The 15710-nt window shown below is 39.2% G+C and overlaps 1 protein-coding gene across 4 annotated transcripts in view; it reads left to right on the top strand.

The window, feature by feature from the left end:
• Positions 1–4038: 4038 nt before the first annotated feature.
• The window catches only part of Pcdh15 (protocadherin related 15), a 595973-nt gene continuing 584301 nt past the window's right edge, over positions 4039–15710 (top strand). For 2 of the 4 annotated variants that reach the window (XM_075979991.1, XM_075979994.1), the window contains exon 1: positions 4039–4390. The gene's annotated coding sequence lies outside the window, so the exon portion shown is untranslated. Of the gene's footprint in view, positions 4391–14813; positions 14907–15710 lie in introns of those variants that run through there. The other 2 variants (XM_075979989.1, XM_075979993.1) reach the window with 1 other exon arrangement.

The raw sequence follows: 15710 nt of genomic DNA, 5'->3' as shown, positions 1-15710 counted from the left end.
TTGTTTTGTTTTGTTTTTTAAGTTGGGTAACTCTTAGAGGAGCATTGTCAGCCCAGATGGGAAAATTTCTTAGGAAATGCTGTCGAGGAGAAAGGGACAAGGGAAAACGTTATAAATATGTTATAGAATCAAACAATTATATATATATGGGAATTATCAGGAGAAAATGGCAAAGGATTTTGGTGTGAGTGTAGATGCGTCCCAGATCTCCAGCTTCTGGCTCTCGCTGTGTGATTTACTAGCTATTTTGGATTTCGGTTGTCAGCAACTGTGAAGAGTAACATGCCGGCAGCAGCTTGATCCCAGCCAACAAAGAGAGACGCTTGCAGTCACAGGTGAATTGGGTAATAATGTGGAGGCTTTTGTACAGTGAAGCTTTTTAATCTGGCGGAGAGAAATGATTTCTCTCCTCTTTACTTCACAATAACTGTTGAATCAAGCAACCAACCCTCTGCTACCAGGAGAGGAAAAGGTCTTCTTCCCTCTTGCCTTGTCAATGGGCTGTACTTAAGAATAACATGGGGTTTTTACTAGTGGTAACCAGATTCGTTAAAATGTTTCCCACCAGAAAACCAATGGCAAGAGTCCATAAGAAATACTCTGTTTCGTTAGTATAAAAATTCGTTTGAGTTACTGAAAGGAATCAACTGCATTTTCAGTCAGTCCTCAGCAAGAGAAGTAAATTCGCTTAATGATAAACACTCCTCTTCAACAATCATTAAAATAAGTTAATATTGGAAATGATTAGATGAAGAAAATAGTGTTTGTCTGTATGCTTTTTAATTGTTTCCTTAAAACAGTGTGCAGAAGAGCTGATATGAACCCAGATGGTTATGGGGACACAGTTTACACGGAAGGGAGTAATTTTTGACATGAATGCAGAAGACTCATTTTGAGTTTCAGGGCTCTGGAAAATATAAAACATGACCAGCATATTTCTATAAATAAAATCTCACAAAATGCAATTATAAGAACTTATGAAATTTTAGGATAAATGTAACATATATTGTGTACCAACAGACAAAGTAAAATTAATTGTTAAGAGTATACAAATGCTGCTTTAGGATAGGAATGTGATAAGAGATGTCAAAAGATATAACGTTTAGAGAGCAAAAAACAGGAAAATGGGGCAGGGGTAGGGCTGTAGCTCGGTGATAGAGGATGTCCCAGGAATGGTTGAGAGTGGAGGCGGGGAGAATGTTGAGTTCACAGTTAAAATTGCTAAGTTAGAGCTGGGCGGTGGTGGCGCACGCCTTTAATCCCAGTGCTCGGTAGGCAGAGGCAGGCGGATCTCTGTCAGTTTGAGGCCAGCCTGGTCTACAAGAGCTAGTTCCAGGACAGGAACCAAAAGCTACGGAGAAACCCTGTCTCGAAAAATCAAAAAAAAAATTGCTAAGTTAGTAGACTCTGTGGTACTGCAATGTCTGTGTATCTGTGCATATATATCTGACAGGATGCCCTTCTAGACACAAGGTGTATGCTATTTTTCTTCAAATTTAAAAGTTTGGCAGTTCATTTATAACTTAAATTTTCAAATGTAATTTCCCTGTTGTCAAGTTGTCTCATATCCAATGATTTATTTTAGCTGCAGACATGTGACTGCCAACAGAAATCAATGAAATCTTAATTTAATATTTACACATTTAAAGATTTTTAATATTTAATTTTTCCCAAAACATGTCACATACTATATCTTCTTAAATAAGATAATCCTTATGTTTTGCATTTGTAATGGTCTGCAATGCCTTCAAATCAGACTCTTTGCCAGCCAGAGTAAGTATTGCATTTTATAAAACAGACCATCTGCTAAGGGTGATGTACCTCAGCTATTATATATCTGGGACATCTAGAAAAAGTCTTCACATTAGTGAGGATTCTTCATGGCAAGTATGTCTATCATGAAAAGCAATAATCCCTCTTTATTTGGATATACAGGGCCTCAGACAGACACAAAGCTTGCAGGCTACCATGTTGAGTAAGTTTCTCTCAACCCAAAACACTGTTTAAGATAGTAAGGTGGGGTTTGAAATTTTACCTGTGTTAAACTAAGATGCCATACAGTCACTATAGTGAGAAACTCAACATCCAGACCTGTGAGATGTCTTATGGGTAAAGGTACTTGCTTGAAGACCAAGGGTAGGATATCCAAGATTAACACTGTTGGAACAATTGAACAGACACCAGTAAGTTGTCTTTTGACCTCCGTACACAGACATGCACATTGGTACAAACATACACACATTGAGTAAATAAACAGGCACATGGATAAATGTAATTAAAACCATAGCAAAAAAATAAATACCAAAATAGGTGTTATTAAAAACTAATTAAAAGTAAAAGTGCTTATGCTATATATTCTCATAGGTGTGTTGTGAAATACTTATGTTAATTAAATTACAGATTTGTTGAAGAAATGAAAGCATGATCCTTTAAGAGTATACAGAGTTGACTTCAACTGAGCTTTAAGAAGAGGGCGAGATGGAGAAAGAAGGAGACTATAAAGTCTGGAATAGTCTATACTGTTTGTTTAACAGAAATTATTACCAGACTAGGCACCTTCTACATTAATATGTTTTTTAAATTTTTTCAGACACTGTCTTCCCTTTTCTGGCCTGCTTTTAAAGTGTTTATATAAAATTTACTTTTAAATTCTGCTTAATATTATAGTTTATTAACTGCTAATTTTAAAAAAAATGTTTTTGCTGGTATTCAAACACAGAGATTTGATCATTTCCTTTTCATGGAAAAAAAAAGGAAAATCAGCTATTTCAGGAAACATCCTATTGATGATCTAATTTCACATAGAAGACAAGGAAGAGATGGAAAATGTGTGTGTGTGTGTTTGTGTGTGTGTGTATGTGTTATGGCTGATTATCTGATGTGTCGTGCAAGTTATAATTGAATTTTACCAGGAATTGGGGGTGACTTTGTCATTAATACAAAATTATAGTTCGTTGTTCTTATGAAAGCAGTTGCTTTCCCAAAGCTCTTAATGTGTGTAATCCTCATATATGACAGTTGAGTTGGGTGAGTCTTCTGTCTTTGTTAATATCTATTAGATCCTTCTTTTTCTGGGGTTGTGGTGAACAAATGTCTCCTTTCTCCAGGTGGAGCACCGGTCACAGACCAAGAGAGTATGCCAGAATCCACTTGGGGAGCCAGGGGAATGGAGGGCTTTCAGAGCATGGGGGAGGGGTGGGGGGTTTACAGGGCTGGGATTGCGGTATTAGGATTTTGCCTTTACTCTGCCCACTAGTCTGTCTCCTGAAATGGAGTGGTAAAATTTAATTTGACTTGAATAAGTACTTTGCAACATAGATGTGTTTGTTCAAAATGAGACTCTGGTTAGAGCTCAGCATAGCTAACTTTTGTTAGTTTAGACAAGTCTAAACATTAGTGCGGAGGTGCTATATATACACCCAACGTCAGGGTAAGCTTCATCATAGCACCCTTTTGTGAGACATGCAGGATTATAAAAACCTTCAATGTTTACTTTTGTCTCCGGATGAACGCATACGTTTTTGTTTTGTTGTTGTTGTTCCCCGCCCCCCCTCCCCTCCCCCCGCAACCACAGTGGACTGCAGATGTGAAAAATGTTGGTTTCAGAAGTTGTATTCAAGGAGAGGATTGTGTAGAATAGGAAAGAGAAGTCAGAGAGAAAGTGGGGGCGATGGTAAACAGAGCTAAAGACATTATTTTCGCCTGGTCAATAATATTGTCACCGAACACAAGCGCTGAACTTCTTAATCCTGTTTAATTGAAACGGTACAAACAACCACACAAAAGAGCAAAGACCCACCAGACAGGCTAAGAGGACGCTGCATAATACAGCCCACAGCAGCACGGACAGTGGGATGTCGATTTGTCTTTGGGGCCGTAGCACCTGCTACTAATTGGTGCGAAGCATTCAGCAGCCTCCTCCTGGCTGAGCACATCCAACTGTCGCCTGTGTAAGCCTAGAGGATCAGGAGAGCTAATTGCTGCTGCTTTTCAGCCAGCTGATCAACGTGCTGAGCTAATAGCCACAGATAGAGGGCATGCAGATCCCCGCTAGCAGCTTGGAGTTAGTTTCTCCTCGTACCTGAGGCAGTTGGCATGCTCCTCCAAACATGGAGAGGGAGGCTGGGGTGCCTCCTCCGGTAATACGTTAAGGGATTCTGTCTTATTATGTTTTATTCATCTCCAGTAACACTTTGTCTATGTGTGTGATGAGACCAGCGTGGATATTAATGCTTCATCAGAAACAGGAGCATAATTTGTGAATGAATCATCTTGAGAGTAGTGAGGGAGCCAACGCTGGTGGTTTGTAAAAAGATGTGCGGGAGAGATCTTGGCACCGGTACTCACTGCATGAGCTCGCCTTGACTGAAGAGGAAACTTTAAATGGCAAGTAAGTTCTTGGGTCCTATCTTCCTCACAGCCTTTTAAGATCGTAGTGAGCTCAGTAGAACAAGGCAAACTCTTTGGGACGGGATGTTTCTGTGTCGTGACCTCACTCTCTCTCACGTTTGTTGAGTGCGTTCAGGAGTGGTGGCCAAGGACTTACTTTCTGGGAACTGTGTGTTGCTTTTACTTCCTGAGGACTGAGTAGTCTTATGATTTTTGTGTTCAGAATTGAGTGTAATAAAAATGCTTTTGAATTATAACTGTTTCACTTAGCTTAAAAAAAAAAAAGCCCAAATCACTTTCTCTACTTTTCTACCCCTGAAAGTATAAAATCTGGCATGCTGTGTTTTATGTACACAAATACCAGTGTTTCCTTTTATGTGTGAAGTTGCTGGGGTATTACTTTGTAAGAGACCTGATCTAGTGTACAGTGAGCAATTTTGGACTGCCTGCTGTTCTGTTGTATTGTGGATCTACTATGTTACTATTGCCTCTTTAGTGCGCTGGAAAACATGTTACTTTTGGACAGTGTTTGGGAACAGAAGACTTGTAGGGCTTAGGTCTATGCTGAAGCTTTCCTGGTTATACAGAAGTAGTCCTAAGTGGTCTCTGGAGCGTTTCTACTTTACTGGTGTGTTTTGGTTGGGGAAATGGACCCCAAGCCACTAGCCTCAGCTCCGTCTCTTGAGACTTTGAAGTGTGTGTCTCCTGAACACAGAGCCGTCTGTGTAATTATAGCGCCGACCTGCAGACCCCAGGTTCACTAGAATGCAGTATATTCTGTGGAGTTAACTCCAGTTGTGCATACAGAGAAGGGCCGGTTGTCAAGAATAGAAACCGGATGCCTAAGTCGTGGTGTTACTTAACTTTAGAGAAAGAATTAAGGTTTTTTGTTTTTGTTTGTTTGTAAGGCATATTATAAGCATAGAATGTTACCCCTAGTTTGTTTGGTCTATGGGCAGGCTTTTGATAAAGATGTTGATTTTTCTCTGCAAGTTGCCTCTACTCTATGTCCCTTTATTTTGTTCATCTGTGGCTGAGTCTGAGCCACAGTTTATCTGCCCCCGAGAAGTCTTCAGGTTTCAGCAACTCGATGCCTCTGCCTCTGGGCTCCTTCTCCTATGAGAAAAGGGCACAGTTGAATGGGTGCTCAGTTCCCCTGAGAGATGACCTCCTCAACCCTCAGCGGGTGCTCAAGGAGCCATGCTGATCCCTAACACAGAAGTTACCCCTAAGCACTAACAGCCAAGGGCCATGAGCAGGTCTGAGTATGAGGCTCACTTAGGAGCTGCCCTGTAGGAAATGATGGAGCGGCTGTGACCACTGCTTATAAAGAGATTTCAATAAAATCTTCGTGAGACATTCTTAAGCTGATGATATGTTGCTGAATAAGTGATGGGATCAGTGAGCATGGGAATTATAAAATCTGTTGCACAAAGCATCTGTGCTTTTACATTTAAGGTGAGTTGAAAGGTAAACACGTTGCGCTTCCCAATATTTCCACATTAAAATTGTCTATCATTCATCCAGTTTTTGCGAGCAAGCAGGCAAGCAAACTTCTGCCTTCACTGGCATTGTCAGAAGTTCCAGGCTGTGTTGGTTTATTCATTATTCCTTTCTGCTGCTGCCAGATCATCAGAACTTTTACTTCACAACCAAGAACGAGACTGTTTTATGAAAGTAAAATTGAAAAAGCCCAGATATGACCAATTTATCAGGTCTGAGGATCTGCTGCCCTGTATTGTAAAAGTGAAGGCATGATTCTAGCAGAGCCTATTATTCTGGAATTCACAGTGTACAGGACAACAGAGCCCTCTAATGAACCAGTACTTAACCCAACATTATTTGAAACACAGAAGCCCCTTGTGTCTAAAATATAGTTAAAAGACATTTACACGTTAATACCTCCCTAACACTGAATGGAGCTGCATGGTTTTGAGCATTTAAGTCACCAGCAATAATGATCTAAACAAAAGATTGCATCTCTTTTTAAATTCATATTTTATTTGTGTTGATGTTTGATGTTTGTGCATATGTTAGCAGACACGCCCCTTCTATGGAATACCTTGCATTTCAGGAGGTTTTAGGAGAGGGTAGGTATGTAACTCATGGTATCAGTCTTGGCTCTAAGTGCCTTTACCTGCTGAGCCATCTTTTAGGAGCTCACATTGCATCTTAAGGAGGAGGTTATGTATATTGTCTAAAGATTCCACTTTATGATTTCATATTTATTGATTTCATATTGTTGTTGTTTTTTGTTTGTTTGTTTGTTTTAATTTTCCTAAGGAGTTATTCCTCCTCCTAGGATCCTCCATTTGCCAGAAACATTGTGTGACAACATCCTGGTGGCTTTTACAGATAAAATGATAGTGTAGAATTATAACATTGGAATTATCATTGCAGTTTAAAGTAACTATCCATAATCTACTTTCCACATTTGCTACTAAAGCTTGCATATGGGTAATACAAGCTGCTTTGCAGCAGCAACTTTGTGCATGCTGTCACTTTATAAGGGTACAGATAGGACTGACAACTGAAGATGCTTTGTGGGGCTTTGGGTATTGTCTTCCTGCTCCTGTGATGCTGAGCTTCATGCAAAGTATTGAAAAGAACTGCGGGAACGCGTCGGGATCCTTGGTGGATCTTGAGAAAGAAGAGTGACTCTGAACAATTGTAGCAGGATTATATTCTCCCAAAGTTGCAGGTTCAAACACCTCGAACTGAGCTAAGAAGAAATCTTCACTTAAATTCAATCCTAGGGTCACTAAGATTGGAGTGGCAACAAGAGAAGTGAATATAGAAAGAAATGAAAATGTAGCTCCTCCTTCCTTGGGTTGGTCTTGAAGGTGAGCAGGAGCCTTGTCTTGTGTCTGCATCCCCGATAATGTGTTATCTGAAGTAACAGAACTGGGTGATGGTAAAGGTGAATGTTAGTTGGTCTCAGTCTGAAAATAAGTTCTAAACTATTGTGCTAGGTGATCACACACAGAGAGACACACAAGCATGTACTCACATGTGTGCCCAAACACATCCAAACAGATAGACATACACCTGACCACAAAAGGCATGCTAGTTTATAGTGTATACATGCAAACATATGTACACACAAAAAAGTCCTATTTATATAAGAAACAAGCAAGCTTCCGATTGTGTTCCAAGGACAATAGTTGTTTCCTGGGAACTTCAGCACACACCTTATGTGTTGTCCTTCAAGTATCGTCATTTACAGTTCAGCTTTCAGGACTGTCATCAGCCAGGATGTTAAGTGGGAAGTCTGGGTTGTCACTGTGAAATGATCTAAAACCCAGTGGTTTTTAATGGTCTTGTGTTCACTGATGAGATACGTGTGCACAGGTGTGTGTGTCAATAACAGCAACAGAACGTCTACTCTAAGATAAGTTTCTACTTGAGCGGACAAATGGAAAGATTTTCTCTTTTCTCGCAAGCCATTTGAAAGGTGTGTTCGGCCATAAACACAAGACCACGGCTACTGATCCCACAAATGCAAAAGACACAAGTAGTCATTATTTAAGGAAACTACAGAAAATAAAGCACGACTCTCCTTCACGTTGCTAAATGGAAAATTCAAAGCTTGTTTATTGTGTTTCTCGATGGGCAAGGGATTGACAGGAGGTGTAACTTCTGTGTGGTTTTTGGAGAGTAAGCATTCTCAGGCCACGGCAGGTGCAGGGCTCCTACCACTTCGCAAGGACACTCATTCCCATGGCCAGTGAAAGGGCGGGCTCAGGCAGAATTAAGCACTGTTTCCTGAGTGGGGGAGGACAGTGCCGAGGGATGAAGTTTATCATTCAACTGGGCCCTGCTAGTGAATGCCTGCACTGTGTCTTCACAGACTTGTCAGAATGGGCCTTTTCTGATTCCGCGCCACTGAATCCTTATAGGGACGCAAACTGTTTATCCAAGGACAGTGACTTCCTTTTTGCTTTCTCACTTCATGGACTGTTTTCTTCAACTTTGCATCTATCACTGAATCCAGAGAAGGGTCTTTGAAACTGGATGAGAGTTTCTGTTACTTTTAAACCCAACATTTCAGCCGAGGGACAAACCATCACAGAAATGTCTCAAAAACTGACAGGGACATGAGGAGACACCAAGGTACTCACAAATGAAATGGAGGGAAGGGGATAGTACAGAAAGGTCAGAGACAGCATAAAGAGTAGGCTGAAAGGCAGAGTGTAGAAAGATTGACATCCATTGTGACAGGAGATTAAACATTGTGTGGAGGGAGGCTGAAAATGGAGGGATGCAAACACCTGGACAGAGATGCACACACAGAAGCTGATGGACAGCGAAAGGGAGCACAGAATGAGTAACAGAAAACAAAACAAAGTCCCAGCATGCTGAATTGGTCTTTGTAGCTCTAAATCACAGAACTCGGATAGTAGAAACAAATGACCTTGAGTCAAAGCTAGCCTAGGCTATCTATGGAGTCCATTTCTGAAACAAATCACAACATAACATAACACCGTGCTTGGGGAAGGAGGGAGAGACCAAGGAGTGGGAGACTGAGGTAGAAGAAAGCAAGAGAGAGAAGGAGAAAATTCTGTGTGAAGGATGGTGGATGCGGTACAGTGGGAATAGGTGAGGGGTGCATGAAAGAGTCTTCTTATTTCCATAAGTGCAATCATGGGGAGGGATTGTATGGGAGGTAATGTGATCCAGAAGCAACAGAATTTGATTTATGCTCCAGGACCTGGCAGCAATATGTGAGTTGTGTGACTTTTGCAAACACTACTTTATATTTGCAAAGAGGCATAGAAAGTATATAGAACCTCACCCATGCAATCCATTTGAGCAATGGCCTGGAGCCCAGAATGGTCCCCACAAGTAGAGACTGTTATGGGGCATTATCACCATCATCACTATCATCCTTGTCATCACTACCAGAACAACTATTATCTTAATTATCATCACCTCCATCTTCACCATCACCGTCCTCTAGGATAAATTCATAAAAGCAGAAGCATAGAAATCAGAGATAAAGCCAAATCCTTCACTTCCTCCTCATTCTGTCTACACTACCATACAGCATTTAGTATTGATAAACTACTTAACTTCACTTATAAACTTGGGTGTGATTGATGACCTCTTGTTATTTCTTTGAGACTTTAATTTGGGACTTACAGAAAGTGTATTTGCAAGTCCACTGAAATATCTAATAAATGAACATTCATTTGCTCTGAATATTGTTTTCAAGGCTAAAATGCAGTGTTGGGGTTTAATAGAAAATACTGCAGTATGGCAGTCTGCTTCCTCCTTTCGGGTTTCAGATGATGTTCTGTTAATGCACAAAAGCATTGGAGCAGGTGTCTCCCTGTGGTCCAGCCCACTTATTAAAAATGCAATTGGCATTATAGTGGGTTTGCTTATGAACATGTGTTATTACGCAAGAAATGATATAGGAATTTGGAAAATGGTTTATTTTTGTAGTAACAAGAATGAAAAAGGACTGATGGCAATTAAAATAGATGTACGCAAAGAGTCAGAAGGTGTTTGTAACTGAGAAAATAAAACAAGTGCATATTTTGAATTTGAAGGAGATGTGGGAGAAAATAAAGCCTATGTCTGGCTAATGAATGAAAATGTACACATTGCAAGAATCAAAGCGGTTTAGGCTCTACGTAGAAAATAATAGGCTCCTTTTCTAAAATGTGGTTTTGTTTTTATGAACTTAAAATCTTAGATGTTTCAGTACTGAGCTTTTGACACTAAACAAATCGTTTCTCATGTAGCCAGGAACACATTAGAAGAGACTCTGAGGATAGTCGCAAGGGTTTGGTTGAATAATTTTTCTTGACTTCTTTGGTGTGTACTAGATGTTTGCCTAATGTAAAAGATAATGTATTGAGTGTCCACTCTATGTCAGGAGCTGTGCAGAGAGCTTCGGGAGTGTCAGTCACTTGGCATCTGCAAGGGAAGTGATGTCAACCAGCTTGCCCCTCGTGACTGATTTCATATCTGAAAATCTCTACATCCAATATGTGGTGTCACTGTATGAAACAACTTTGCATTCTGTCAGATACTTCAAACATGAATGCAGGTTCTCTTGAAATTGTAGGATTTGATTATCTATTTTGGAAAAATAGCAAAATTTCTAGGCATTGTCCCAAGATTTACTGGTAAATATTCATTCAAAACATATTGGATTCTGAATATGTTACATGCATTCGTATGTGGATTTAATGGTCACAGTTAGTACCAGGATGAAGTTCAACAAAGTATCAGATATTATACTTCATCACATCACAAAATAACATTTAAAATGATAGTAGCATCAGTGGGAGACACTGACACTGTGAGCTTCAGGGGGTACTAAGATGTCTTAAGGCTTATAGAACACAGTACATACATAGGAAGCTGGTCCCATTTAGGTATTGATTTATTTTCTCTTTACTTTGTGTGTGCGTGCACACACACACAAGTGTTTAGGTATATATGTCTGTTCATCTGTGTGTATACGTATGTTAATACTCAGAAGTCAGAAGGGGGTGCCAGACCCTGTAAACCTGGAGTTACAGGTGGTTGTTAACTGCACAACTTGGGTGCTAAGAATAAACTCCATTTCAACAGTAGCAAACTATCTTACCATATGAGATGTTTCTCCAGCCCCTTTCCTCTTAACTTTCATATATAGACATTTGTTCATCTGTGTAACTTCTATCAATCCATCATCTATATCTATCTATCTATCTATCTATCTATCTATCTATCTATCTATCTATCTATCTATCTATCTATATCTATCATCTATCTATCCCTCATTTATCTCTATATAAGCTAGCTATCTATCCATCCACCCATTGTCTGTCTGTCTGTCTATCTTCCTAGTGTCTTACTTGATTTAATGAAAACACTAAGTATCCATTGTTCTCTATGCTATCTCTGCCTTTTTCAACTTAATCCTATTTCCAAACACAGTGATAGTATAAAACTTAGATCATGTTTATCTTAAAGTACCATCATTATACAACATGGTTTTGCTAATTTCCATACCAACAGACCTTTTCGGTTCCTTTTTTAAACACCTAATTTATTATTTTTTGCGTGAGGCATTCCATCTATGCTTTAAATATTTTCCTCATCTTCAGAAATAAATAAATTCCATTTTTGAAGTAGCAGCTATTCTTTTAGTAACATGAACACACAGACTTAGATTGAATACCAGATCATTGACCCTGACTGAGAATCTGAGTTCAGTTTTCCACTAGAACTGCAGCCCCTGGGAGGAGACAGTGGAACACTAGTTGAAGTGACTTGTCTACCACAGGATGGGTTGGGACTAGAATTCTTGAATTCTCCAACACCAGAGAATAAGTGAGGCTTATCTCACCGCATAACTTATTTCCAGATGAAGGAGACATTCAACTGAATTGAGTTCTTCTCACACTGATTATCTGGCCATTAATGGAGACATAAAGCCATGTAGTCAATGGATGTCAAGCTTAGCCTAAGCCTGCCTGTTCTACTCTATGTTTTATAGGACTGGGGTGAAGGCTCACTTGGCATGTTTGGTGAATAACCTCACAAAAATATTTTTGGGTGACATTTAAGGTTCAGTGAATGCTTTGATTTTGATGCTAAATGGATGGTGTTTCTAGACTGTCTACATTCAATAAACAAACACTGCTATACTAACAAATAATTCCCCCAAAGACAAAAGTGAATATGGTTATAGATGAATAGATGTATAAATACGTAGACAGGTAGTTGATAGTTGATGGGTGATAGAAGGTATAAATGAGGTGATAGATGGATAAATGGATGATGAACAGATGTATGATGAACTATAAATCATAGATAGAGATAAATACACGTCATATATAAATGCTGAAATTTCCAAGACCTATAATTTTCAAGTTAGAGATTCAGAAAAGTGGATGGTATATTTTGGTCCACGTCCACATATGAATGCCGGAAACCCATTTCCCAGCTTAAAAATAAGCCTAGAGAGAGATTTGTTCTTTCCCCAATCTGTTCCATTCAGGCTTTCAATAAATTGGGTGAGGAATGTGCACATGGAAGTGAGCAATCTGCGTTACATCCTGAAATGTCCCCACAGATGCACTAATGGATGGCCACAAATGAATAATGCTGACTAAACTATCTGGACACCTCACATCCTGTGGGCACATGGGAAGCATCATCGTATAACCTCACAAAAGTTAAATGATTAATACTGGTTCCCCTCTAAAAGGGATACGTTTAGGAGGTAGAAAGACAACTTCCTACCTAATCTTTGTGATTCTGTGTCTGGGGTTGGTAGAATGATGGTTACAATTACTCTCCTAGTGTTCGTTGCAGAAGATTTACATGTTAACCAAATCTCTGTGTTTGCAAAGATGCCCTAAGGTATATATATTTTTTCTTAGAGGGTTTCCTACTGGCCCTATTATCTAGTCCATATGGAGACATTAAAAAAATCCAAGGGAATCCAATAAAATCCAAGATATTGTTGTTTACGTCATTGGTTCCCAAGCCTACCAACCTTCTTCCTAGTTTTCAAAGAAGTGTTATGCATTTGCTCTTGTGCATCACAGTTTATCGGTTTTAAGAAGAACAATGTAAAGGAATGGAGCTATGACAACATGGGAAAATCAAGGCTTTCTGACTCACTCTGTAGGATGGTTCTCCCTGCTCTGTGGAAATTCTGCAAAAGGTCAGTAGTGAAGACAAGGGAAGGAATTTGGAGGCAAAGCAGAGGAATTTTCTGAGTACCTGTTTTGTTGCTGCTGCTCTCTTTTGATTTGGTTTTTAGCTGTGCCTGTCTTGTTGTTTTGTGCTGGATATATTTTTATCAAACTACCAGTGTCTATTGATGATTTTCTACGTAGGACACAAGACAGGAAGAAGCAAACTTCATTACTGCTATATTTCATATTAAAACACAAAAAAATGCATTTCAGCTTCCTCTTCCTCTCTCCTCTTAGAAATAATATCCAGGACAAATCCATGTTCATTTACCAGATATTTATTATTTGTTAAGCTTGCAGTTCCGAACTGGTGAGTGGATTTGTGAATACACATTCTGTGGGTGGGGGTGATGGATAAATCTTAGCAAGGTCGCCCAGCTGCTTTTCACAGGTGCTCCTCTAGCTCTCAGGTGTGGTCGCTCCTAACTCTAAACGAGGCTGAGTCAGAATTTTGCTGTATGCCAGATAGTTAACAGTGACTTTTATAAAAAAAAAAAAAAAAAAAAAAAAAGAGTGCTTGTTAGAAGTCACAAGACAAGAAAAAAAAAACATGGTGGAGGACCTCAGTTGGTGATCAGGTATTGATTTTGCTATATTTCAATTTTGGGTGTTTAGTGCATTAAAATTTCCAACCTGAGATGAGGATATAGAATATAACAATTATTTCATGTTAGCCACAGGATAACCTTGCAGTTGTGTTTGTCATACAAACTTTTAAAAGATTGGGTAGTTATAGCACTCACTCTATGACTCAGGACATATCACTCTTGAAGACGGAGTAGAAAAAGATAGAAGAAATATGGCATTTTATTGTTGTTTAGAGACAAGGTATCTCTTTTATGTAGCTTTGGCTATTGGAAAAACTGCTTTGTAGACCAGGCTAGCCTCACACTCACAGAGATCTACCTAATTCTGTCTCCCAAGAACAGGTATTAAAGGTATGTGCCACCATAGCTAGCTTCTTTGAAAAGATTTGGCTTGAACCTAAGAATACGGGAACTTATTGTTAGTGAATTATATATCATTTTTGTCATTTCAGTCCCCTATTTATTTCTCAAGACATACACATCTATACGAGCACACAGGCACATACCCCCCACATAGTACATGCCCATATATGTGCACATATGCATACTCATGTAGGTGTGTATACCCAGACACACTTGCTATCACACTCATTTATAGCGCCGTTCAGTTTACTGCTGACTGTAATTGCTGAGAGCTTAACAGGAAGAAGGTATAATCTCTTCTACTGCTTATAAGGCAACTCCCCTTCTTGCAGCATTCCAGGAAGTCATGGGGTTAGAATTTAAAGAAAGACAAAATAGAAACAAAGTTTGAATAATATTAACATTGTGTGTCTTGTGATTTATTGCTATTGACAAACCAAGGGGATAATTGTAACTATTACAAAATATCTTGCTCGTCAAGTCAGTTCTCAGTTATGACGGTTTTGAAGCCACTCATTCCCCTGGAAGAGATTGTGTTGCCTTGGAGGGAAAATCAGCAGAAATTTTAGGGACATCCCATGTTGCTTCCTGATGACGGTCAGTCTCACGGATACAAAAGCCTTTCCTAGCAGTCTCAGATAAGAATTGACTGGTTGCCAAGGGACCTTGACCCTGTGTCTGACTTAAGAATCAGATTCCTAAGTCTGAATTCAGCTTCGAACTCAAGGAGCCATCAGTAAATTATTAAGGCAGTTTCAATACTTGTATTGAGACATCATTTCCAGCTGCACGGCTTATTTGCTTCTCCTCATATGAGCACCGGCAAAGGTCATTGCTGCTAACTTAAAGAAGATTGTAGGTATGCCTTGACTTGCATTCCGTGATGTTCCTGACTGTTCCTAAACTTCCAGTTTCTCTACCTCCCTGTCAGTCAGCACCATTTTCATCTCTTTATGTTGCCTTTATTTATTATTATCTTGTTTTAAGGTTTTATTTTTCAATACATGTTCTTATTTTCACTCCTTTTATTCAGGTTTGTGTCTTATGTGTAGAGATCCCTAGATATGTTGGCCGATACTAATTCTTTCCCCTGATACTTGTGACACATCTCAGTGTCATGCTCTGAAAATGTTAATTTGTGCCTTTAGGTGCTAGCTGGAATTATATGTGTAACATTTCTAAGTTTATTCCAAAACTCAATCATATCCATTTGCCCATGTAAGTGTAATGCTAATCTATGGTGTCTTTTTCATCCTGGCTTTCCCATTTTCTCCTTTTCATATCTTTATTACTAACAGACAAGTACATAAAATTCCAGACGTAGAAACTGCTGCCTGTCATTTCCTCCTCTTGCCTTCTATTCATTTCAAGTTTGCTCTGCTATTTTTATTTAATAACTAAAGTAAAACCCCTGATATTTTCTTTTGATCCCCACACCTCTTACTGGACCCCAGTGCCTGTTTTCTCCTAACCTACTCTGATCTTCATTCCCCATTTCCCGTCTATTTTATTTACTTTTTCAGAGTGCTATGAATATCATCATGTTATTGTTTTATTTTCTCATTTTATTTATCCAGAAACTCTTGAGGGTACTCTCTCTATCTAATCAAATTTGTTAGAAAGCAAAGAGTAAATCCCACAAGGACAGACCTAGCTTGCTTTT

The sequence above is a fragment of the Microtus pennsylvanicus genome, chromosome 7 (genome assembly GCF_037038515.1).
Source record: "Microtus pennsylvanicus isolate mMicPen1 chromosome 7, mMicPen1.hap1, whole genome shotgun sequence".
In the NCBI taxonomy this organism is placed as follows: Eukaryota; Metazoa; Chordata; class Mammalia; order Rodentia; family Cricetidae; genus Microtus; species Microtus pennsylvanicus.
Note: the sequence above shows the minus strand (reverse complement) of the source record. Positions and strands in the feature narration are given on the sequence as shown.